Raw genomic sequence first — 26,220 nt, 5'->3', positions numbered from 1 at the left:
AAGCGGGTACTATATTCAAAATATTTAAAATTTATCGTTATATAAAATTAACATGAACTGAATATAATCGACAATCATCAAACATTAACATAAGTATATCCCCATGTATACGCGCTTCATGCGTTGAGTGTTGTCAGTTGTGATTTTCTTTCTCTTTACAAGCAATATCGCAGATATATGTGTGATAAAATGGCGACAACAAATATCTGTCAAAAACTTAGTAAACTGTCTTAGGGATCATTTGAGTGCATGTATTATAACATGAAACTAACATGTTTCGGAACATATTTATAACGCATCGGAATTCTATGAGGGAATATCCTTCGATATTCCCTTTTTTCGTTGCAAAATGAAGAAAAACAGGTGTTTTTTTCTCACTTTTATTGCACACAAATTTAACCTTGAATCAAAATGCATGAACAGGAATTATCAAACTTGTATATTTCCTAAAAAAGTGCGTAAATTTACGAACATTTTTAATGCAAAAAGAACACATTTGACATCAACTAAGAAATTATTCGTAAATTTACGAACATTTTAAGGGAGAAAAATCAGTAGTTTTTTTCCACCATGTGGCATAAATTTATGAACTTCTTTTTTTTAAAGAAATATATGATTAACAAAACCATTATTCGTAAATTTAAATTTACCCACTATTAAAAATGTTCAGAAATACTTGGTGAATTCATAGATTCTTACCAAAACCAGACTTTTAACAAAACCATACTTCGTAAATTTACGCACTATTTAACATTTTCATTGGTAAATTCATAAATAAAACCATACTTCGTAAATTTACGCACTATAAAAACTTTTCAGACATAATTAATAAATTCATATTCTTAGCAATACCATACTTCGTAAATTTACGAACTAGTAAAACTTTTCAGAAATACTTCATCAATTCATATATTCTCAACCAAATCTTACTTCGTAAATTTACGCACTATCTTAACAAAACCATACTTCGTAAATTTACGCACTATTATATATTTTCAGAAATACTTTGTAAATTCATAGATTCTTAACCAAAAAATACTTCGTAAATTTACGCACTATTAAAAAAAAACAGTCATAGATTCTTAACAAAACTATACTTCGTAAATTTACGCACTATTAAAAACTTTCAGAAATACTTGGTAAATTCATAGATTCTGAACAAAAACATACTTCGTAAATTTACGCACTATTAAAAACTTTCAGAAATACTTGGTGAATTCATAGATTCATAACAAAACATACTTCGTAAATTTACGCACTATTAAAAACTTTCAGAAATACTTGGTAAATTCATAGATTCTTAACAAAACATACTTCGTAAATTTACGCACTATTAAAAAATTTCAGTATTTGGTGAATTCATAGATTCTTAACAAAAACATACTTCATAAATTTACGCACTATTTAACCTTTTCAGAAATACTTGGTAAATTCATATTCTTCTACAATTGGTAAATTCATATTCATATTAATACCATAAATTTACGAACTAGTAAAACTTTTCAGAAATACTTTGTCAATTCATATATCCTTAACAAAACCATACTTCGTAAATTTACGCACTACTATTTTTTTTCAGAATTACTTCATCAATTCATTTATTCTCAGGAAAACCTTACTTCGTAAATTTACGCACTATTAACAATTTTCAGAAATACCAGGTCAATTCATATATTCTTAACAAAACCATACTTCGTAAATTTACGCACTATTATATTATTTCAGAAATACCCCGTACTTTGTCAATTCATTATTTTGTCACTAAATATAGTCAGTCGCGAGAGAGCCTAGTCTTTTTTAAGGAGAAATTTGCACAGATTTTCTCCCATATTAGTGTCAGATACTGTTGGATTGTTTGTGGATTTGTTCATGACTTCTTGAACTAGATTGTCAGGTTTTACAACAGGCAAAGTTTGCAATTTGAATTTAATGTCTGTTGTAACATGACTTTCTGACCCATCAGAGCCTTCGACATCATGCTCTTGTAGTACCTTTACTTCTGCAGCGTCGGCTTCAAAAGCTTTTTGCTGAGAAAGAACTTGAAGATTCGCTTCTGATTCTGCCTTTTGTTTCAAAAGAGCTGCTTCTTGTTGAGTATATTTCAGTTTTATCTTCGCAGATTCGGCTTCTGCTTGTTTCAATGCGATGAGTTCACTCCTACGGCTAGAGGATCTCGAACTGTGTGTCTTCACACCACCATGGACAGAGTTTGGCTTAATGCTGGATATGACTTTTTTTAATATTGATTGTTTATTTTGGTCAACCTTTTCCAGCGCGTGTAAGTTTGCTTTTTCCTGTAGCGACACGTCTGTAGTGAGAGCCGATAATTCTTTAAGACTTGCTTCACTTTTCACATTTTTTTAAGTACACATCAAATTTTGTCTTTAACTTTTACGTAACTTTCATAGGTAATTGCTGTTCAATCAGGTTAATTTCACCAACATTACTCTCATAAGTTAAACGACTTACTATGCACAAACTTTCAGTCACTTTGCGCCATGAAGCAGAACAGCGCATCCTAAAGTCATCAATTCTCTCTTCATAAAGAGCCCTTCCTTTTGCAGAAAACGGACGTACATACCGTGTTGACATACAAAAAACTTTTTTAAGCCGGTTGAAATACAGATGAGACTTTAGTGCGACCAATTTTGAACGTGGATTTAGTTCGATGTCCAGTACCAGTCATCTCCATCTGCTACTAGCAAAGTGTAGGTCAATTTACTTTTCTGTTCTGGAAACAGATAGCGGACCCATCGTGTCGAAAAAGAACACTGTATGTGGTGGTATTCAGTATTTGTTCTTAGATTCAACTCGATGTATGTGGTAAATTGCTGCAATAAAACAAAATAACAGATGTTCAGTTCTGCAGTAAAGAACAATGAAAATGATGTATTGTAATCAAAAAATACTTTAAATGACTGAAAAAAGGTAAAACGTATAGCCTATACCTAAGTTATAAACAATGACATAGTTACGAAAGCAAAGCTTTGGAAATTACCCTAACATATAGGACATATAGCCTCAACTGTGTCGAAAGGGTAGGTACGACGTAATTTGGGTACGAATAGCATTTACTGAAAAAACCTGAATGAATGAATATACCTCATAAATAATTACTGCCTTAACAAAATACAAGTTATATAGCATTGATAACATGTGGAAACTTACATCATGCGGGGCTATTAACCGGTATAAACGTCTTAAGAAAATGCCGAAATAGCAATATCGGCAAACGCCTCGATTTAAAATTCGTAGGTGAACAAACACTGATATATCCAAGGGAAGTAAGCAGCGCAATATTATACGGTTACATATGATCGATATAGCCAGCACACAGGTTTTGTTAAAAATGTATACAAATTGCTAGAATGATTAGTTTGTTTCTCATTGATTGTGTTTTGTTGTTTGACAATACATTTTTAAAAGGATATAAAACAAAACAAAGAAATGTTCATTTACATAGAAAAACAAATTTTGCTTTCGTGTTCGCTGGGTCGTCTGCACTAAGGAAGGTATAGCGTCCATGATCTTAAATTATGGAAGACATAATTGTAAATATCTTTGATCTTCATCAGTTTTTTTGCCAAAAATTATATACATGTACTTAAATTAGTATTGAATTCAGTATTTATGAAGATGGCTGGTCTTCTGATAAACAAGAATTGTAATCAGGCCTTCTTGTATAAATTAATCATGTTAAAATTGCCAGAAACCAGCTTTTTATGGCTTTGTACTTTTAAATAAATCTACCAATTAATCGCTTCATAAGCTTTTTGCTGAGAAAGAACTTGAAGATTCGCTTCTGATTCTGCCTTATAATAATGTTTGAAATTAGCAGGAAATGATTTTCAGTGCGCAAATATTATGATTATGCATTAAATAAGTGCAAGACATATAGTGAAGTATAAAGAATAGGCAATACATATATATTGCTCCATTTTTTTCTATATATAATGAATAGGCAATAAATAGTGCTCGATTTATTTCTATTTATAATGAATTGGCAATAAATAATGCTCTATTTTTTTATCTATAATGAACTGAAGTTTTCATCGACTTTCATATACAGATGATGCATTTGAATAATTGAAAATGTTGATATATGGAAAAAAAACACAGATTAAGCGAAATTAATTAATTAGAAATAACATAGTTATTTTTGAACAACTAGATACATGATTAGTTAAATTGGATCATAATAATTATTTTTTACATGTAAGACAATATATATAACAGTTTGAAAATCAAATGCACTTTCCCTGGTGATATTCATTACTAAACAACGGTTAACTATGAACAAGATAATAGTTTCTTAGTAAGAGACGTGTCAGTACATAGCTTGTTTATATGGATCTAATTTTCTGTAAGATGCGGGTTTTCTTATTACCCAAGACTTCCGTTCTTATTTTTTTCCCAAGTGATGATGATGATGATGATGATGATGATGATGATGAAGAAGAAGAAGAAGAAGAAGAAGATGATGATGATGATGATGATGATGATGATGATGATGATGATGATGATCATCATCATCATCATTGTTTTGAACATCCAGATCATCATCATCATCATCATCATCATCATCCAGATCATCATCATCATCATCATCATCATCATCATCATCATCATCATCATCATCATCATCATCATCATCATTAGAGAAAGAACAAAATACTGTCTGGATGTTCAAAACAATAAAATTGTTAAAATATCATTATTATTTAATAACGTAATGTTCCAAAGATAGTGAGCCATGAACCTTTATAGCTTTATAGATTGTGTGCAACCTAATTAGTGGGTTGTCGGTTGAGATGTAAGGCATCTCGGGTCAAGGATTATTCCTTAAATATGTATTGATAGCTTGTACCTGAGATTAGGCCCAATTATAAGTATGTCATTTTGCCATATGCTTTCCTGCGTATGGAAATATCATTGATATACGAGAGTAATTATTTGTTTCGAATTGTTAATAAAACCGCAATGAAAATTAGTGTTATCCTGCAGTGTTTAAAACATTTGAGATCTACTCCTAAAAAGAAAAAAAACTTTATAATTAAATGTGCACGTGTATTGGTTTTTTGTCTAGGGGCATATTGTGTATAGTTTTATATTATTTGCAACTTTGATAATTACTAATTAGTAGTTTTGCTTTCAAGTAACAGTGTTTTGTTCTTGATGTTTTGAAAACTACTTGAAATTAATAGAAACATTAAATGGACCCGCCCCAGTCATAATTATTTTTTCGCAAAAAGCACAAATGAAATACAATTTAGAACGAGTACATGTATATACCATATAACGGATATAACTGTTTAAACGCTTACAAACACATGTTCAATAATGACTGACATTAAGCATGAATCGTGTTTAATTTTGCGATTTAAATAATGTAACGAAAACGACTAGATAAGAATTGTAAAATGGGGAAATAAATATCTTATTGGAGTTACAAAACACAAAAGGCTTTGACAAAGGAACTAAATAACACCCCGTTGCCAAGATCACGAGACATCATTGATGTTATCAGTTCACTTTATGCGTGCGCCACTTTTTGTGGATAGGCGGCATGTGGAGTTCTAAAGGAACTGTGATCTAAGATTCTAATAGCTTGTTAACTACTTCGCACTGAACCAAATTCATAGAAAGTAATCAGTAATACAAGATCGATAATAATTATAAGTAAAATATGTATTGAGATAATGAACAGTATATTACAGACTGCATTTAGATCCGTTAACAGATTTAAACATATGCATTATATTTTGAGTTGTGCTGTTTCAAATAAATGTATCAATTATTTTACATTCGGTAATTTAAAGTAAAAAAAAAGAGAATAGAGAGACAGTATATGAACGTTATTGTATACTTGATGTAAGGTGTTTAATTTCCACACTAGACATGATAATTCAATAAAAAAAAAGCTTCTGTTTATTGCAAAACATATTTTACGCAAGTTCAAAAGGAAGCGTGAATTACATTTCCAAATCACCAAACCAAAATATTTATTCAACTTAAGCAGTAACGCCTATCGTTTAAGAAATAAACAATATAAAGATTCTTTGCATGAGATATGTTACATTTTAACAGGTACATTTCTGTTGTAAAAATATCGAAGGAAAAGCATCATGATTTTGAGAACGTAAACTGTAAATAATCATGTATTAAGAGTTATTTAAAAAAATGTAGTCATATCAATTATCTATACAGAATGGAGATGCTATTTTCATATATTTATTATAAGTTCTGGAATAGCTAAACATAAAAGGAAATCCGCTGTTTATTTTCATTATACATATCGGTAACAATAAAAGCGGGATAAACCTAGAAAAAAAGTGTTTAGATAAACAATTTATTACTTACCTTTCTGTAAAATTTAACAAACCGTTTACAGCGCGTGTGAAATATCTAAAAAAAAAACAGCGCGTGTGAAATAACTCAAAACTAGGTCAGAAAATCAGATTCTTTAAAGATTGTTTTGTATGGTGATTCGTTTTATATAAACACTCGAAATGTGTTTTTGTTTTGTGCAGGAAAATACAATTTTATGATGTCAAGACGTTAATCAAATAATACCTCGATATATTTGACACTCAGTTATAATTAAGTTTAATTTTTGTATTATCCCCACTCATACGAATGATACGCCAAAGTCGACCACATACGAAAGGAAATTATTGGTGATCTTTCGGAATATAATAGCTCACAAGATTTACACCTTTTATATAAATTCATAAATATTTAACAAAGTCGTGCAGTCTCTATTTATTCGTGATGTTTTTGTGTATATTTTTTACGCAACGAATGTTTCCTGGGTATGCATGGGCATAATAACATAAACTGTCCGCCCTGTCAAAACATCGTAGGAGCGACTGTCCGCCCTGTCAAATTTAGCATAGGAGCGATTGTCCGGGATGCGATATTGAACAATATAATTCCGACCAATTTCCATATTTAATTGTGGGACAATAAAGGTATTTTGCAAATATATATCTGTGTAACCCAGCCAGAAAAATTCCCGACCACCACGTAAATTTTAATTAGCAAAACATTGCTAATATAGATATTGCGAAGTCGATTTCTTAAGGCCCAGTCTCAGTATGATGCCGGCTGAGCCCCGGTGCGTGATCCGGGCTCTACCGGGATGAACCGGGGCTTGACCGGGGACGACTGGTATGAGCAGGGAACAAACGGGGCTTCATCGGTAAAGTATTAAAGTATTTGAAAAAAACCGGGACGGCACCGGGAACAACCGGGACGGCAACGTAGCTCCACCGGGGCCCATACAGACCCCCGCAGAGCTACTGCAACGCCCCGGTTGTCGCCGGTTTTACCCCGGTGGAGCCCCGGTGAATGCCGACAGAGTCCCGATATAGCTACGGTACATCGGTGAACCGGCGCCATGCCAGGACGCCACCGGCATTCACCGGGGCTCCGCCTGGGCATTACCGGCGACGACCGTGGTTTAACCGGGGCGTTGCCGTAGCTCTGCCAGGGTATGATGCCGGTATAGCCCCGGTGAGTGTCGGTGGAGTTACGGTATACCGGGGCTCTGCATGAACGCTGCCGGCTTTCACCGGGGCTCCCCCCGGGCATTACCGACGACAACTGGGGCTCTGCCGGGGCTTCACCGGGATAAACTGTAGCTAGTCCGGGGTTGACCGGGACTCTGCCGGGTTGCTGACCTGCTTCAACCTGGGCGGCACCGGGAAATAGTGTGATCGCGTTAAAAAAAATCTACAAATCATCCCGCTTCTCGCCGGTCGACCGGCGTTAGCAAACCGGGATGGACCGGGGCTCTACCGGCAATAGTGAGACTTGGGCTAGCTTCGGGATGAATGTTTATATCTTAACCGAGTGAGGATATTACCAGTGAGGCCCAGTTTGTACGAGAATGGTTAACAGTAATGTTATTCAACTGATCATTTAAATGGTGTTTAAAATACTATTTTCATGTTAAACCGAGTAAAGTGTCAAAACGTTTTTAATCATTCTAATATAACTCTCGATATACAGTGGAAATCTTCCAAATTTTCTATTATATATATAATGCACCTTCATTGGAAGGCGCACGTCAAATAAATTACATTTTAACAGAAAAAATGTGAAGTTGTCAAACCACAGATAAAAACCGTTGGTTTTACAAGTGGACGTACCTGTATCACGGTCAAAAATTACTTACAGGTTAATTAACTTAATTTAGATATAAAATATTCCCACACTTAAATAGGAAACAATCGACAATTAAACGAAGTGTGAACAAGTTTGCATGTACATTTGTATTTTTTTGTTTGTATTACTCAATATTTGCAGTTATAAGTTGATTGCAGATATTATCTGTTCAGGTTAAGAACAGTAAACTGTCCAAGTCTTAATATATGTATCAGGCACACATTTCAGCCACTTACATTATATTCAATATCGGTTGTAAATAATATCATGTAAAACAATCAAGGTATATAAGTTTTAATATTTAAAAAAAAGTATTCAAACTGTGATCTATGAAATGAAAAATGTTAAATTATTTAGTTAGATTATTTTGATAAGTTATTTAAGAAAAGATGTGAACATATTTCAGGTGGTCACATTCTATAAGAAAAAATAAGTTGGAGACACAAAACATTAAGAGATTGTGTCAAAAGAATTAAATAACACTCCGTTGCCAAGATCACGAGACATCATCGATGTTATCAGCTCACTTTGTGCGTGCGCCACTTTTTGTGGATTAGAGGCATGTGGAGTTCTTAAGGAACTCGGACCCAAAATTGTAATAGCTTGCGAACTTTGATTATTTATGGCCCTCATAAAACTGCATGTCTTCCCGAATTATCCGTCATACAAGATATATAGATTTAACTGAACTTTAATGTTTGATAAACAGATACAATACTCGATGCGAATAAACAAAATTAAAGAATTGAAGTCGAATCTCGTTGGCTTGTAATCAATTCGCTCGAATTTCCGATTGACTCAAAGTCTCCTCGAAGTACCATTTGCTTTTATTGTAATACATACATTTTTTGGTCGTTTTTCTCGGATTCGCAAGGGTCATATTTTCTGATGGCTCGAAGCGCTTCCGTAGTCCCGGTTACAATTTCTACACTACATTTTGTTATTTTATTTTATTTCAGTCTCATCCATTAACATTTACAACATAGTATATACAAGATATAAAAACACATATATTACAACAACTGTAAATGGCCATTCAAATTTGAATTATAAGAGACAATAAAAATCCAATATAATACAATGAACACATTTATGGTAAAACATAGTACATGTATTCTGTGAGTGAATGAGTGAGTATCATTGTGTAAATAAGAGTGGTAAGAGTGGGATTACGGTAGGTGATATGAATACGAGTGAGTGAGTGAGTGAGTGAGTGAGTGAGTGAGTGAGTGAGTGAGTGAGTGAGTGAGTGAGTGAGTGAGTGAGTGAGTGAGTGAGTGAGTGAGTGAGTGAGTGAGTGAGTGTAGATGTGTGGCTGTTGAGTATAAGTTAGTAATGGCAGTAGAGGGTTTATTGAGCTATAATAAATTAAAGTCTTGTTTGTTTGGATCGAAGTCGCTTCGAGTCTTTTGAAGTTTAAATCGTTTAGACGAGCTTGGTTAATGTCACGCGATAATTGATTGTACAGTCGTTATAGTACTATATAATTAACAGAACAGAACATATCTATGGCATAGACTCTTGGTATACAAGGATGTGATTTCGAAGAAACAGTATCTTAACAATTTGTGCTAAACCGCTACGTTACAATTTCATGCGCTTTAATTAATTCATGAATACCACACAAACAGTGTTCTTGATAAACTGAACAGAACGATTAACGATAAGCTTGTTATGCTTAAGTCAAATAAATATTCTGTTCTGTTCTTGATAAACTAGCGAATAAATATCGTTGTTTAATCTTTCTGTGGTGAGTTCATGTTGTTATTTGGTCACTGTTATTTTTAATATGTTAATTTGCCTTTGATAACTGTTTTTTTTTATTAGTGGCCTTTAATATTTGTCAATTAAATAATAATTAATAACAAATATATTTTACTAAAAATGGAAATAAGTTTACAGCGTCGCGTTATATAAATTCGGATTTTTCATATAATTGGGAACGTAATTGTTAAAATAATCGGACACAGTAATGTCTATATCATACTTGATTATTTGAACAAAGCTGAGTTGTTGTGTTTTTGCAATTGTACTCAAACAAAAAAACGAGCTGAGAATTGTAACTTGAGAGAAATAAACACTATCCCAAACAAAAAAATCTTAAGCAAATTGTACCAAAATTGTCAATAAATTGGTAATAAATCAGAGAAATCCAATTCATTAGCATTTTTTACCAATTCATTTAACGAATAAGCAATAAATTGGTTTCTTCAGTGAAAGCCCTAACCCTATATGTTGTCAACTCATTATTTAGTCCCGATGTCTGTACACTTTATTTGAGAAAGAAAATACATTGAGTACTCTTTATTGCCAATCCATTGTAACAGAAAAATGTTTAGTACGATTTATTGCCAATTCACTATATATAAAAAAGACAAGCACTTTTTATTGACAATTCATTATAGATAAAAAAAAATAGAGCATTATTTATTGCCAATTCATTATAAATCAGGGGCGTAGATAACCTCCCAACATTGGGGGGGGGGCGGTCCAGTTTCTGTACTGGGAACATAAAGAGGTTCGTTTGACATTCGTCCACATGAAAATACACAACAACCAATACAATATGACATGATTAGTAAATAATGTATCCACATTTCGAGCATGCGAGGAACCGTATGCTGCGTAGGATTTGCAGCAGCTGCTTCCGTTTGTCGGCCTTCTCCTTAGCGTGCCCCGCTGACAGCACCTCTCCCACGTCACGCGTCGTGGCGGGAAGCGTTACCAGTCGCTCGACCGCCTTCTTGTGGCACTCGCTTTCGTCGTGCTTCCGGAACTTCTCCGTACCCGCTTTCCAGTTGAAGAAGCCGTCACTGATGAAGCTGCCGTCCACCTTCGTGTTGCCGATCTTGCCCAACTTCTTGGTCGCCATGCAGAGATGGCAGAACGCAAGGTCCCGGCTCTGATAAGAATAACATTGTAATAAATTTTGTGTTAAATATTAATGATAATAATAAGAAGCATTATTAAGCAACAATTTTTTTTACAATACGAGTATTTTTTGTATGTTGTGTCTTTTTTTCTAAATTTCGTTTGTATTTAGATCAACGTTAGGTTCATAAAAGATAAGAACGATCGCAAATTAAAATTTAATACTTATATACATACCTCATCGTAGTGGAGCCATGTGAAGGAATCAAACCAACAAGATTGGAATGAACGCTGTTCTGGCTTTTTCTTCCAGAATGTACGCTTAGGAAACTCAAAATTTCGAGGCTGATTAGGAATACTCATTTTGAACATTAAACAATTACATATATGATATTGTTTCAATGATGTCTAATCAAATAATAACTGATGTACTTAGAGAACAAACATATTTTCAAACTAATTACTGTTTTTCACGCGTATATTTACTCAAAATTGTTTTAAGTGGCAGTTACCTTTGAATTAAAGCGATCAATTTAAATTAAAAGAATCGCCTGTCTCTAATCAAAACACCGACAGTGCAATCACGGAAAAGAACAATAAAACAATTAACGCAATGACATTTACCCCGACCCCTAGTTTATGACACCTAACAAGGGATAATGACACATCACTATTGGCAACCTCAGAGCAGACGGAGAGGGGACACATGGCTTCTGCACTGACGGCGCGTGATTACAAAAATACTGGTTTTGGGGCGGCGATTTTTTGGGGATTTTACGTTTATTTATATAACGATGACTAGCCGAAATATTAGGGGGGGGGGGCGGCCTGTTTAAATAGAAATAAATCGGGCACTATTTATTGCCTATTCATTATAGATAGAAAAAATGGAGCAATATATATTTATTGCCTATTCTTTATACTTCAATATATGTCTTGCACTTATTTAATGCATAATCATAATATTTGCGCACTGAAAATCATTTCCTGCTAATTTCAAACATTATTTGTAAGAAGCGATTAATTGGTAGATTTTATTTAAAAGTACAAAGCCATAAAAAGCTGGTTTCTGGCAATTTTAACATGATTAATTTAAACAAGAAGGCCTGATTACAATTCTTGTTTATCAGAAGACCAGCCATCTTAATAAATACTGAATTCAATACTAATTTAAGTACATGTATATAATTTTTGGCAAAAACACTAATGAAGATCAAAGATATTTACAATAATGTCTTCCATAAATTAAGGTCATGGACGCTATACCTTCCTCAGTGCAGACGACCCAGCGAACACGAAAGCAAAATTTGTTTTTCTATGTCATTTCTTTGTTGTTTTTTTTTATCCTTTTAAAAATGTATTGTCAAACAACAAAACACAATCAATGAGAAACAAACTAATTATTCTAGCAATTTGTATACATTTTTAACAAAACCTGTGTGCTGGCTATATCGATCATATGTAACCGTATAATATTGCGCTGCTTACTTCCCTTGGATATATCAGTGTTTGTTCACCTACGAATTTTAAATCGAGGCGTTTGCCGATATTGCTATTTCGGCATTTTCTTAAGACGTTTATACCGGTTAATAGCCCCGCATGGTTTAAGTTTCCACATGTTATCAATGCTATATAACTTTTATTTTGTTAAGGCAGTAATTATTTATGAGGTATATTCATTCATTCAGGTTTTTGCAGTAAATGCTATTCGTACCCAAATTACGTCGTACCTACCCTTTCGACCCAGTTGAGGCTATATGTCCTATATGTTAGGGTAATTTCCAAAGCTTTGCTTTCGTAACGATGTCATTGTTTATAACTTAGGTATAGGCTATACGTTTTACCTTTTTTTCAGTCATTTAAAGTATTTTTTGATTACAATACATCATTTCCATTGTTCTTTACTGCAGAACTGAACATCTGTTATTTTGTTTTATTGCAGCAATTTACCACATACATTGAGTTGAATCTAAGAATAAATACTGAATACCACCACATACAGTGTTCTTTTTCGACACGATCGGTCCACTATCTGTTTCCAGAACAGAAAAGTAAATTGACCTACACTTTTCTAGTAGAAGATGGAGATGACTGGTACTGGACATCGAACAAAATCCACGTTCAAAATTGGTCGCACTAAAGTCTCATCTGTATTTCAACCGGCTTAAGAAAGTTTATTGTATGTCAACACGGCATGTACGTCCGTTTTCTGCAAAAGGAAGGGCTCTTTATGAAGAGAGAATTGATGACTTTAGGAAGCGCTGTTCTGCTTCATGGCGCAAAGTGACTGAAAGTTTGTGCATAGTAAGTAGTTTAACTTATGAGAGTAATGTTGGTGAAATTAACCTGATTGAACAGCAATTACCTATGAAAGTTACGTAAAAGTTAAAGACGAATTTGAAGTGTACTTAAAAAATGTGAAGTGAAGCGAGTCTTAAAGAATTATCGGCTCTCACTACAGACATGTCGCTACAGGAAAAAGCAAAGTTACATGCGCTGGAAAAGATTGACCAAAATAAACAATCAATATTAAAAAAAGTCATATCCAGCATGAAGCCAAACTCTGTCCATGGTGGTGTGAAGACACACAGTTCTAGATCCTCTAGCCGTAGAAGTGAACTCATTGCATTGAAACAAGCAGAAGCCGAATCTGCCAAGATAAAACTGAAATATACTCAACAAGAAGCAGCTCTTTTGAAACAAAAGGCATAATCAGAAGCGAATCTTCAAGTTGTTTCTCAGCAAAAAGCTTTTGAAGCCGACGCTGCAGAAGTAAAGGTACTACAAGAGCATGATGTTGAAGGCTCTGATGGGTCAGAAAGTCATGTTGCACCAGACATTAGATTCAAATTGCAAACTTTGCCTGTTGTAAAACCTGACAATCTAGTTCAAGAATTCATCAAGAAATCCACAAACAATCCAAGAGTATCTGACACTAATATGGTAGAAAATCTGTGCAAATTTCTCCTTAAAAAAGACTAGGCTCTCTCGCGACTGACTATATTTAGTGACAAAACTTTTTATCCCTGGAAATGTTTGTATGAATACCAATGATGACAATTTATAATAGCTGTATTAATACAAGTATCAAAAATGTTGATTTTTAATGCAAAAAATGACTTTGTTTGTGAAAATGTTCGTTTTAATACCAACCAAGATGACAGTTAATAATAGTTCGTATTAATACAAAATATCAAAAATGTTGATTGTTAATGCAAAAAAAAGACCTTTTCCCTGAAAATGTTCGTACAAATACCAACAATGATGACATCTATGAATTTATCAAGTATTTCTGAAAAAAATTTATAGTGCGTAAATTTACGAAGTATGGTTATGTTAAGAATCTATGAATTAAACAAGTATTTCTGTTTTTTTTTAAGTGCGTAAATATACGAAGTCTGGTTTTGTTAAGAATCTATGAATTCACCGAGTATTTCTGAAATTGTTTAATAATGCGTAAATTTAGATAGTCTGGTTTTGCTATGAATTTGCCAAGTACCGAGTATTTCTGAAAATATATAATAGTGTGTAAATGTACGACGTATGTTAAGAATATATGAACTGACCAAGTACATGACTTTGTATTTCTGAAAATTTTTAATGCAGCATAAATTTACGAAATATGATTTTTTTGAGAATAAATGAATTGACAAAGTACGGGGTATTTCTGAAAAAATATAATAGTGCGTAAATTTACGAAGTATGGTTTTGTTAAGAATATATGAATTGACCTGGTATTTCTGAAAATTGTTAATAGTGTGTAAATTTACGAAGTAAGGTTTTCCTGAGAATATATGAATTGATGAAGTAATTCTGAAAAAAAATAGTAGTGCGTAAATTTACAAAGAATGGTTTTGTTAAGGATATATGAATTGACAAAGTATTTCTGAAAAGTTTTACTAGTTCGTAAATTTACGAAGTATGGTATTATTAAGAATATGAATTTACCAATTATGTCTGAAAAGTTTTAATAGTGCGTAAATTTACGAAGTATGGTTTTATGTAGAAGAATATGAATTTACCAAGTATTTCTGAAAAGGTTAAATAGTGCGTAAATTTACGAAGTATGTTTTTGTTAAGAATCTATGAATTCACCAAATACTGAAATTTTTTAATAGTGCGTAAATTTACGAAGTATGTTTTGTTAAGAATCTATGTATTCACCAAGTATTTCTGAAATTTTTTAATAGTGCGTAAATTTACAAAGTATGTTTTTGTTCAGAATCTATGAATTTACAAAGTATTTCTGAAAGTTTTTAATAGTGCGTAAATTTACGAAGTATGGTTTTGTTAAGAATCTATGAATTCACCAAGTATTTCTGAAAGTTTTTAATAGTGCGTAAATTTACGAAGTATGTTTTTGTTCAGAATCTATGAATTTACCAAGTATTTCTGAAAGTTTTTAATAGTGCGTAAATTTACGAAGTATGGATTTGTTAAGAATCTATAACTGTTTTTTTTTTTAATAGTGCGTAAATTTACGAAGTATTTTTTGGTTAAGAATCTATGAATTGACAAAGTATTTCTGAAAAGTTTTACTAGTTCGTAAATTTAAGAAGTATGGTTTTGTTAAGAATATGAATTTACCAATTATGTCTGAAAATTTTTAATAGTGCGTAAATTTACGAAGTATGGTTTTATGTAGAAGAATATGAATTTACCAAGTATTTCTGAAAAGGGTAAATAGTGCGTAAATTTACGAAGTATGTTTTTGTTAAGAATCTATGAATTCACCAAATACTGAATTTTTTTAATAGTGCGTAAATTTACGAAGTATGTTTTGTTAAGAATCTATGAATTCACCAAGTATTTCTGAAAGTTTTTAATAGTGCGTAAATTTACGAAGTATGTTTTGTTATGAATCTATGAATTTACCAAGTATTTCTGAAAGTTTTTAATAGTGCGTAAATTTACGAAGTATGGTTTTGTTAAGAATCTATGACTGTTTTTTTTTAATAGTGCGTAAATTTACGAAGTATTTTTTGGTTAAGAATCTATGAATTTACAAAGTATTTCTGAAAATATATAATAGTGCGTAAATTTACGAAGTATGGTTTTGTTAAGAAAATATGAATTGACCTCAACTTTCGGAAAATTGTTACTAGTGCGTAAATTTACGAAGTAAGATTTGGTTGATAATATATGAATTGATGAAGTATTTCTGAAAAGTTTTACTAGTTCGTAAATTTACGAAGTATGGTATTGCTAAGAATATGAATTTACCAATTATGTCTGAAAATGTTAATCATATATTTCTTTAAAAAAAGAAGTTCATAAATTTATGCCACATGGTGACAAGCAATGAAAAAAACTACTGATTTTTCTCCCTTAAAATGTTCGTAAATTTACGAATAATTTCTTAGTTGATGTCAAATGTGTTCTTTTTGCATTAAAAATGTTAGTAAATTTACGCACTTTTTTAGGAAATATACAAGTTTGATAATTCCTGTTCATGCATTTTGATTCAAGGTTAAATTTGTGTGCAATAAAAGTGAGAAAAAAACACCTGTTTTTCTTCATTTTGCAACGAAAAAAGGGAATATCAAAGGATATTCCCTCATAGAATTCCGATGCGTTTTATGCGCTCGACCGATTTAATACTGAGTTTAAAATTGCCATAATAATTGCCACATTCCTCACGTGCAGCGAAACACTACATCATTTTATTTTATTTGCCGACACTTTCACTGAATGGAAGTATTTGCCACCGTTGGAGCGATGCACTAACGACGCGTTTGAAAAATATTTTAACATCTGTTACAGATCGTTAAATCAACCGACCTCGATAATAATAAAAGTCTTCCATGGTGATTAAATGCATTTTATGCATTCATATAAGGTATGAGGCAGCACATTATCAAGAGTATTAAATTGCATTGACAAGCTAGTTATCCGTAGAACTATTTTCATATGGCGCGAGGAAATGTAGAAACACCAGAAAAAACTGTACGAACTGCATGAAACTGTACAAAGAAAACGCTTTATCATCATCATCTTTATCACCACAATTATTACCTTAAGCAATGTAATTATCATAAGCATAATCAACAGAAGTATTAGCATACAAACTATTCTGGAAAGAAAACGTTTACATATTGTGTAGTACATGTTTTTGAAAATATGGATCAGTTTTGACAGAAACAAAGTTTTTTAATGAATATCTTATCAAAGATTGTTTTATTTATCATTATTATTGTTTTAACTCAGTACATATTATTATGACAGTTCGGAAATTTGCCTGTCTGATGCTAATATTCGGGTAGATATCAAGTATATGAGTATGTGTATTTCGGAGTTTATGAGGTCCTTTCAGAAGCTGCTTTATGTGTAGACCCATAATTTCTCGTAGCATTCCAAGCATATTAATTCAATATCGAAAGTCGGGAATACGTGTTGAATAAATCTGCCATTTCCAGCTATTTATTGGTAACTGAAAGTTTTAGAGTTTGTTGTGGTTATGTGTTGGAGGGGGTATGCCGGAGTACCCATAAAATCACTTGGTGACCACCACCAAACTCGCATGCCTCCCTTAACGAGATTTAGACTTGGGTCGCCTTAGTTGGAAGCGCATGTGTCCGGTCAGCAACATAATTGCTACGTGTGTTCCAACATATCCATTCAGCCAAATCACGTATACAGTCTATATTAATAAAGCGTCTCTTTTCAATTTCTGTATTTCGATCAAATATAATGAGAGAAAATATGGTGTACTAACCGGTCCAAAAGTCTAAACCGTATGATACGATCGTATCAGACGTTTATCTAGAACCGTACCATACTTTTTGCGACCGTGAACCGTCTGATACGATCGTATCAAACGGTTTTGATGTTTTGGCCGATTGTACGTTCAACTGTTTGATGCGAAACCATGTGATACGATATGTCATTTTCTACTGATTTCACATAATTTAAACCTGACCCGGGGGTAATATTTCAAGCAGGGGTCCGGAAATATATGCGTTTGATGCCTTTTTGCTCACAAGATGTTTGAGGTTAAATGACATCGCTAAGGCACACATTTAATCCTTTGCGCCGCTATTAGTTCTTAACTCATAATCTAAAAAATAGATTCGCCCTGATAAATATTGCATAATGCATGTTCATAAAGTGTCGTCCCTAATTAGCCTGTGCACTCCGAAAAGGCTAAAAGGGACGAATTTTTCTACCTTTACTGGATTTTCGCTAAGAATTGACTTCCTTTAAACGAAAAATACCATAAACGTGTCGTGCATGATTAGCCTATGTTGACCGCACAGGCTAATCTGGGAAGACACTGCACGCGCATGAATTTAACCATGTTTTCTCAGAGGGAGAATCAAATGGATATGGATTAAGCTCTTGATACAAAAATATCTGTTAACCCTAACCCTAACCCTAACCTCTTGTACATTGTAGACGTTGTTTCTTAACATTTATAGACGTTTATTTTAAAGAGCATGAATAAGTAATAACGGTTATATTGGTCACTATCGTAAAAAATTTTAATGTGAATTTTATGATTCCTCTATTGAAATGTTTTTATATATATTTTTAATCGAGTAATGGTGAAAGCATAACCACGAACAAACAATAATTATTATAAAATAAGATAGTAAATTCGATAGTAAAAGTAACTTGATAAGTTGCTTTGGATACCAAACAGGATATACAAATTACATCGTTTTGCTGAAATAATGCACATTAAGAGGACAATACGTTGTGAAGAGAGCCTAATATAGCATTGTTAGTGCAAGCAGTTTTATGAGCGCACGTAACAAAAGATGACTAGCGGTAAATTGAGGACACTATAGTGCATTTAGGTTACAGTCCAGTATTTATATGAGCCTCGCTCTGGGAAAACGGGTCTAAATGCATGCGGGTAGAATGTTGCAGTCCGCTTTCATGGATTTTTATTTATTTGTTTAAAGACAGTATATTGTAAATGAAAATCCAGTTTAGCAGGATAGTATTGTCTATGATAAATCTCTTCGAACTGCACAGGCTTATCTGGGACAACATGTCCAGTTTTCCCAGATCGCGGTTCATGTTTAACAAAACCGTCTCCATGACAACGAACTATTGGGCTACGAAAAGGTAAAGACCAGTTGACGAGTGACGTCACGCGCACCTGCAAATATTAGACTCCGCCCACTGATTGGCAAAAAGATGTGAAATGCATATAATCGCATATATAGAGAAGGTTGAAATAATCATCGTTTTTATTGATAATCATGCACAATATCAAATATAATTTTACAAGTTATGTCTGAATAAAACATAAGCGTGCAAGGAATGCATTTTTGGAACGATTATATTGTTGTTATTATTTGTTTTTACTATAAACAATCTCGGGAGTGGAACACAATATACGAGCTCGGTATGTGGTCACCATACAAATCTCTACTTAGCACATCTTCGCGACCTTTCTTTAGATCAACTAATTATCAGATATTGACATTCTTTAAGAATAAATCAAATTTAATGAACGAACACAAATAAGGATGTTAACAAACAGCAGTAGATCGACATTATGTGCGCAACATTTAGTAACTGATTTGAACATTTATGCCTGTAAAAACCTTGTTACACATTAAATTTTTTTTTATAACTGTAATTGTTTTTATTTAATTATTCACATTAAATCTGACCGTCTTTGTTTCAGCGTTTTTAACCCGTTGTTTTATTGCACCTTTGTTCATCATAAACCGATTGTCTCGTTATGATCGGATACCGTACAAACAATTACAAAGAACACATGGTGTCATAAATCCAGGGACCTATTATTGGGTCCCTGAATAAACCACATGTGGCATACAAGTGTCTGATCATTAAACAAAATTTAAAATACCTCCATGTCATCTCTTGGCATATTGAGCGATCATCTAAGCAAAATTGTAAAGCCAAAATACGAAACAGTTGCTTTAATAAAATATTTTAACATATTTAAAAAAATGAAGAGATTATAATTTTGTCCGAAATGGATTAACAGGAACAATTGTATATATATATATATATATATATATATATATATATTAGCCAGTTTAATCATAATAATACAGTGTTTAATAACTAAAAATTAAAAATATTGTGCAATTTCACTGCTTCACAATTAACATATTTAACGAGTACCGGCAATTGTAAACTCGGCAATTACGTGTTAAGTGTGTACGTTACTGTTGTGTACGAAACGACATCATGAAAACAAGCAAACAACAAAGGGTAAAACATACTTTCGCAAAATAAATTGATATATAGATTTATATCATAACATGCTAGATTGTTATCACTCCTTATCACCAGTAAAGAGAGTGAACGCAAAGACAGTTTAATTTGCATAATATGCAGCTCTTGTTTTTCATATGTATGCTTAACTGTATGATATTGTCTTTCTATGGAAACGAAACTATTATTCGTTCAATGGCAAATAAAATTACTACAATGTTTAAAAATTGTAATGTATTCCGCTTTTAGGGCTTCGTTTTATACTTGATTAAATGCACCTTTTACATTTTCGTTCGCTTATGAACAATAACAATATTTACACCACTTATAATCATAATCAAATTAATGTTTGTGTTATTATCTTTGAAATATAATTGATCAAAATCTTACTATCAAAAAGAATACGAAATAATATGTGTTGTTTTGTTTTATGGGATAGCCAGATTTTAGTCTTCCGACCACGTTAATTTACTCTGATGTTAATAATTAATTCGTTTTTTTATACATTGGACATTATATTTATGAATATACATGTATTGGTACTAAATGTTATATTTTTGCAGTTTTTTAGTTTATTTAGGATTTTTGTATCGTTTTATTGACTAAACAATAGACATGTATACATGTTTAACGTTACTGTAAGCAGTGTTTTGCCAACCAGTCAGTGCGCATGCGCGGAAAATCCCGAATGTAAACAATAACATTCAACTGGTCTATATCATTAACATAACCTGCCTCTGATCAACCGCTGTTCATCAGAAATGAGTGTAACGTTTCAGAAAGCTATATATTTACCCATATTTGCGTTTAAAACATTCGTTATTATAGTAACGCGGTGTTGGTTTACGGTGAATTGTAAACGGTAGCCCTCGAAACAGCGTATGTTTTTGTAAATAGCAACACAGATGTCAAGTATTGAAATTTAATGAAGGGGTGGACATTTAGTGGCTTTTATCGACTATCACGTGTTGTTGTAACGAGACACTTTATCAAAAGCCACAGCTGGTTTTTATGGGTATTTTTTTAGGTTGATATTATTTACATATATGGATTACAATGATGACATTCAAATATGTATTTTCCTGTTGATGTTTTTTATGGTTGGTCATGTTTTCAGAAGATATTCAGTGCACTAATTATCCGTATAGATTCATCTTTAAATTTAAAAGTAACACACATTTAAAAACATTATAGGCGATGATTACTGCAGAAGCATTATATAAACAATGTCTTATTCGTCAGCCTTTAATGATAAACAATTGAGGTTAAATCAGAGAAATCGATTCATTTTTAAAAGGGGTCTTATATATATTTGCATGTCTCTTAAAAAAAAAAGACTAAATTCATGTGCGTCAAGTGTCATCCCAAATTAGCCTGTGACGTTTTTCGTTTACAGGAAGTCTCTGCTAAACGAAAATGCCGTGTGTGGAAAATTAATTGTCATACCTGATAACCAACTTTGGTGTGTGTTATGGAGGGGAGGGAAGGGGGGGTCTGTGACAGTTGAGTTACTTCCAACAGTTGAGCCTCCTTCTGTGAAATCGGGGATTAATGCATGTGTGTGCAAAGTTATGTCCCGAATTATCCTGTGCACGTCCCAAAAGGCTAGTCAGGGACGAACCTTTCCGTCTTTAGCTGACTTGTTGGGTAAGGCGAGAATGACTTCAACCCGAAGATTACATTAAAGCATACCGTGTTGACCCTTATAAGCTTTTGCATTCTGCACAGACTTTTCTAGGACGACGCTCTAAGCACACTCACATACCCCACTTTCCCATAGCGAACCTATTGCGTTGTAAGGTTTGACTTATATTTCTTCTCTGGTTTTCATACAGACATTGGTTCCTACAAAACGAAACGTGTTTGAAGTTGCAGTCAGCCTAATGAGACCGTCGCAGAAATCTGCCGGAAAAATTGCTAGAATGTACAGAGGGAAGCAAATGACAGCGAACAAAGAAGCCCTAGTGCGGAGAGCTTTAGAAAGCGTATGTAAAATAGTGTATGTCTTAAAGAAAAGCAGCTAGAAAATATGGTTAATTATACGGATTTATGTACACAGCGTAACAGTGGAGACGTGTAGACATATTACAATGATCTCGCACACGCTGGTCTAGTCGGTATCAATATGCAACAGTTAAAGATTTGATAAGTCATTGGCTTTAAAGCAGACACAAGTTTGTTAAGATTGTGCAAGTGCTTGCAAAACGTTTATGCGGAAACTTATAATGAATGAAAAAATAAAGCTTCATTGTCAACAAGAGATTGCGAAGCAATATGGTCCCCTACCGGTGAAACTCCGCCGTTGTCAGTATTTTTTTCCATATATTGATTGCCATAGCAACCAGAATTAGTGACGTAGGAACGAAATGAAATGACGTGCATAATCTCCATATTGCCATCTATCAATGTATCAAGTTTCATAAACAAATATGAAGAACTTTAAAAGTTATCACAGGATCAAGAAAAGTGTGACGGATATACAGACAGACTGACAAACAGTCTGACAGACTGACAGACGGAGCGCAAACCAAAAGTCCCCTCCGGTTTCACTGGTCGGGGACAGTAATTAGCGAGCATACCATTGGCAGTCATTATGATATAAATAGCGTGGGGAGAAAGAAACTCTCTGTGGGATCCCAGCCTTGTAAACAGCGTGCAACCGATGCAGATTCGAAACTCACGGCCGTTAATCACGGACGCCCTCTCGTGTTTGAGATGCATTACTAAATGACCTTATAGATCTGTTTGCATGTTTGAAATGGACGGAGCCATTGCCAAGGCGGCACGCTAAAACAGGAGGTGGCGCCCATGCATATGTATAGCTATTTTAAAGTTGCATATTTTATCTTATGGTTTCTTTTATTTTTACATGACTAACATTTATTTTTGTAAGTTTACTACTTCAGCACATTTAAGTCACATGCGTGTTAAATTAGAAAAAGGTAGTTTTCAAATAATGTCTTGATGGATTTAAACGTTCGTCGTTGTAAGATAAGAATATTACACACGTATTATACAAACAAATTAACGGAACAATACTGAGCTATCTTAATTGTTCGGAGTCGATAGTAGGAAAAACAATATATTTGAGCTTAATTGAGATTCGTTGGCGTTTTAGAAAATAAAGAATTTGGATTAAGGGACACAAATCATCGTTTCGAAAGTAGTATTATCTTATATTTATTTCGTGAATACTGTATGTAAGAATTTAGTTATTGGTTTTATTGAGTATTACATTTTTGATATATATTGTACACTATGTTTTATTCATGTTGGTGACATCTTAATCGAGGTGGTTTCTTATATATTAAAAAAATACATCTTATTTATTATAGAATGTGTTTATGTTCTGTAAATTGGGCTTTCGTATGTACGTTGAAAAAAGTAAAGATAACAACTATCATTATCTATAAAATGTACGTCATGTGATGATTTTATTGCGATACGACTGTTGTTTTATATATCCTGCATTGGTGCCACCTTCTATCGTTATTGCCAACAATTGGCTCCATCTCTTTTGGAAAAAATCAAAATTATCTTATACGTCGGCAAAAATCCGATATGTTTGTGCATGCAGCATGTTATATATGTTGTATGCAATCGTTTAATGTCGTTAGTGATTTATTTGCATGGCCTTTGCTCGTTACACAGGAACAGAAACCCCATCATGCCACAACTCTTAAGATTCTTACGTTTTTAAATGTATTTTTCTGTACATTTTGGGGATGTATTAATCCTAGCTGAATAGCACTATATTGCCCGATTAAAAATACGATATATGCTTCAAAACATATAAACTCTAATCACCATGTAACAAATATTCATGAAATTTTAAAACACCGGGGCCTTAGCGCCATCTCGGATGCTGCATTGGCTCAATATATTAAAGTATCTCAAAAAAAGGTTTCGCCCGTGATTAACGGTCGTGAAACTAGACAAAAGACCGCAAAGCTGAAGTGACCAATCAGATGTCAACAAACAAAAGTAAGTAGGACGGCGATAAGGCCAACAACAAGATCAACGTGTGTTTATTAAATTTTCAAGGGTTTCTTGTTAAACAATATAACAAACTTGACAGTAAAGGAAATGAAATAATAATGCAGTTCATATGACATTTTATTGCTGACCAAAACATGTTAAATGATACTTTAAATTATAATGTTGAGAATTAAACACAAATAAAATAAGGTTAAATAGATAAAACATGCTAAAATCTAGGAGTCTTTATAAAAGTGCAATTAGAATAAGAGAAATATGCTTATGATAGAAATCAAACAATGACATAAGAAAATTCAAGACTTACACTGGAAAATGTTATAAAATAAAAACTTGCAAAGACGTTAGATATTGGTAGTAGGAATTCTTTTAAACTATTTTGAATCAATAAATGACGTAAGATTTTATCAGGCTGGTGAAGTCGCTTTGTCTTATCAGGACCGATACTTAAATGGAGAATTAAATATATTGTTTATTGAGTTACATGTAGCATTTACTGATCAAGACATTATTAATCCCTGTAAGAAAATACATAATGGTAAATAAGGTGGTTATGATTACCTGCTAAATGAGATTATGAAATGTGTAATAAGTATTAAAAGTTACTTAAAAGTGGTTTGTACTTTATTTGTTTTTGAGTTTGGACATTTTCATGAAGGTTGGTGTAAGGGTAGTATTCTTTCGTTACAAAAAGGTGATAAACAGGATGTGAATAATTACAGAGTGATAACATTATTCAATACTTTTGGGAAATTATTCATTAAGGTCATTAACAATAGGCTTAACAATTGGTCTGAGCAATATCATGTCTGCATATAGGCACGGACAGGATTCAGGAAAAATATGGGAACTGTTGATAACATTTTTGTATTACATGGGTCATTAATAATTTATTAAGTGAACATTCACTATTGTATGTCATATTTTGTTGATTTCACCAAACCTTTCGATTATTTGATGAGGGATATGATCTGGTATAAACTGTTGAAGCTAGGCGTTAGAGGAAAAATGATTGATATCATAAAATCACATTATCTTTGTATACACATGTGAAATGAATAATACACTTGGGTAACACATAAAGTAATGAAGGATATTTCCTGTTTTTGTTTAGGAGTAAGACACGATGACTCATTATCACCATTACTATTTTCTACTTTTAATAATTATGTAATGCAGATGAAGCCATGTCATTACATCATAACGCCAAACTAGACAGTGAGAAAGCGTGTCTATGTTTTTGAATTGTGTATTTTACCCGGAGTTTGGGTACAATATTAATTGACACTTAAACCTCATTTGGGCTTTACTTTTAAAGATGTTCTTATTTACTTAATATTACCTTGTTACTGTATTTAGGGAACGTATTACTGTTCTATACGGATGTCATGTTGCGAACTTGTTTGTATGCGAATGGAAAAAAAAACATTCTCACATTTGGAATACTTACGTTGAAATAAAAAACAAAACATTAAGCATTTTTATTTTTATGTTTGTCTCAAAGTGAGCGGTTTACCTTTTATTATTTATTCTTCGTTCACTATATACGATTAAAAGACACAATTATGATAATAAATGCCGTTCAGCCATTAAGTACATCGACGATTTACCTGCCCATAAGTTGTAAGCTATAACCTTGTTTTATTATGCAGTATTACACATGCGTGACCCAGTTTACGTAGTTAACAATGTGTGTTAGTTAAATGAGACATTTTGTTGTATTTATAGACACTGTGATTAAAACTACGGTAAGGTAACGGGCTGTGTTTGTGCTGAATTAACATACAGTTATGCTAATGATGGGTGTTTGTGCACATTGTAAACTACTAAGTGTGTATTGTTTTTACCCAAAAGGTATATTAAATAATGATAACCAATTATAGAACATTATTTTGGACAGCTCGGAAGTGAAAGCACATGTAGTTTAAAATTGTATCAAGCCTCAAAATTATGCGCATCGGATCGGTATTTACTTTTTCTTTA

The 26,220-nt window shown here is 33.0% G+C and overlaps 1 protein-coding gene across 1 annotated transcript in view; it reads left to right on the top strand.

The window, feature by feature from the left end:
* The window catches only part of LOC127841681 (uncharacterized), a 255,857-nt gene that overhangs the window by 62,533 nt on the left and 167,104 nt on the right, over positions 1-26,220 (top strand). The window lies entirely within an intron of this gene.

This window comes from Dreissena polymorpha, chromosome 8 (assembly GCF_020536995.1).
Source record: "Dreissena polymorpha isolate Duluth1 chromosome 8, UMN_Dpol_1.0, whole genome shotgun sequence".
Lineage (NCBI taxonomy): Eukaryota > Metazoa > Mollusca > Bivalvia > Myida > Dreissenidae > Dreissena > Dreissena polymorpha.
The sequence above is the reverse complement of the archived record's forward strand: the minus strand, read 5'-3'. Positions and strand labels throughout refer to the sequence as shown.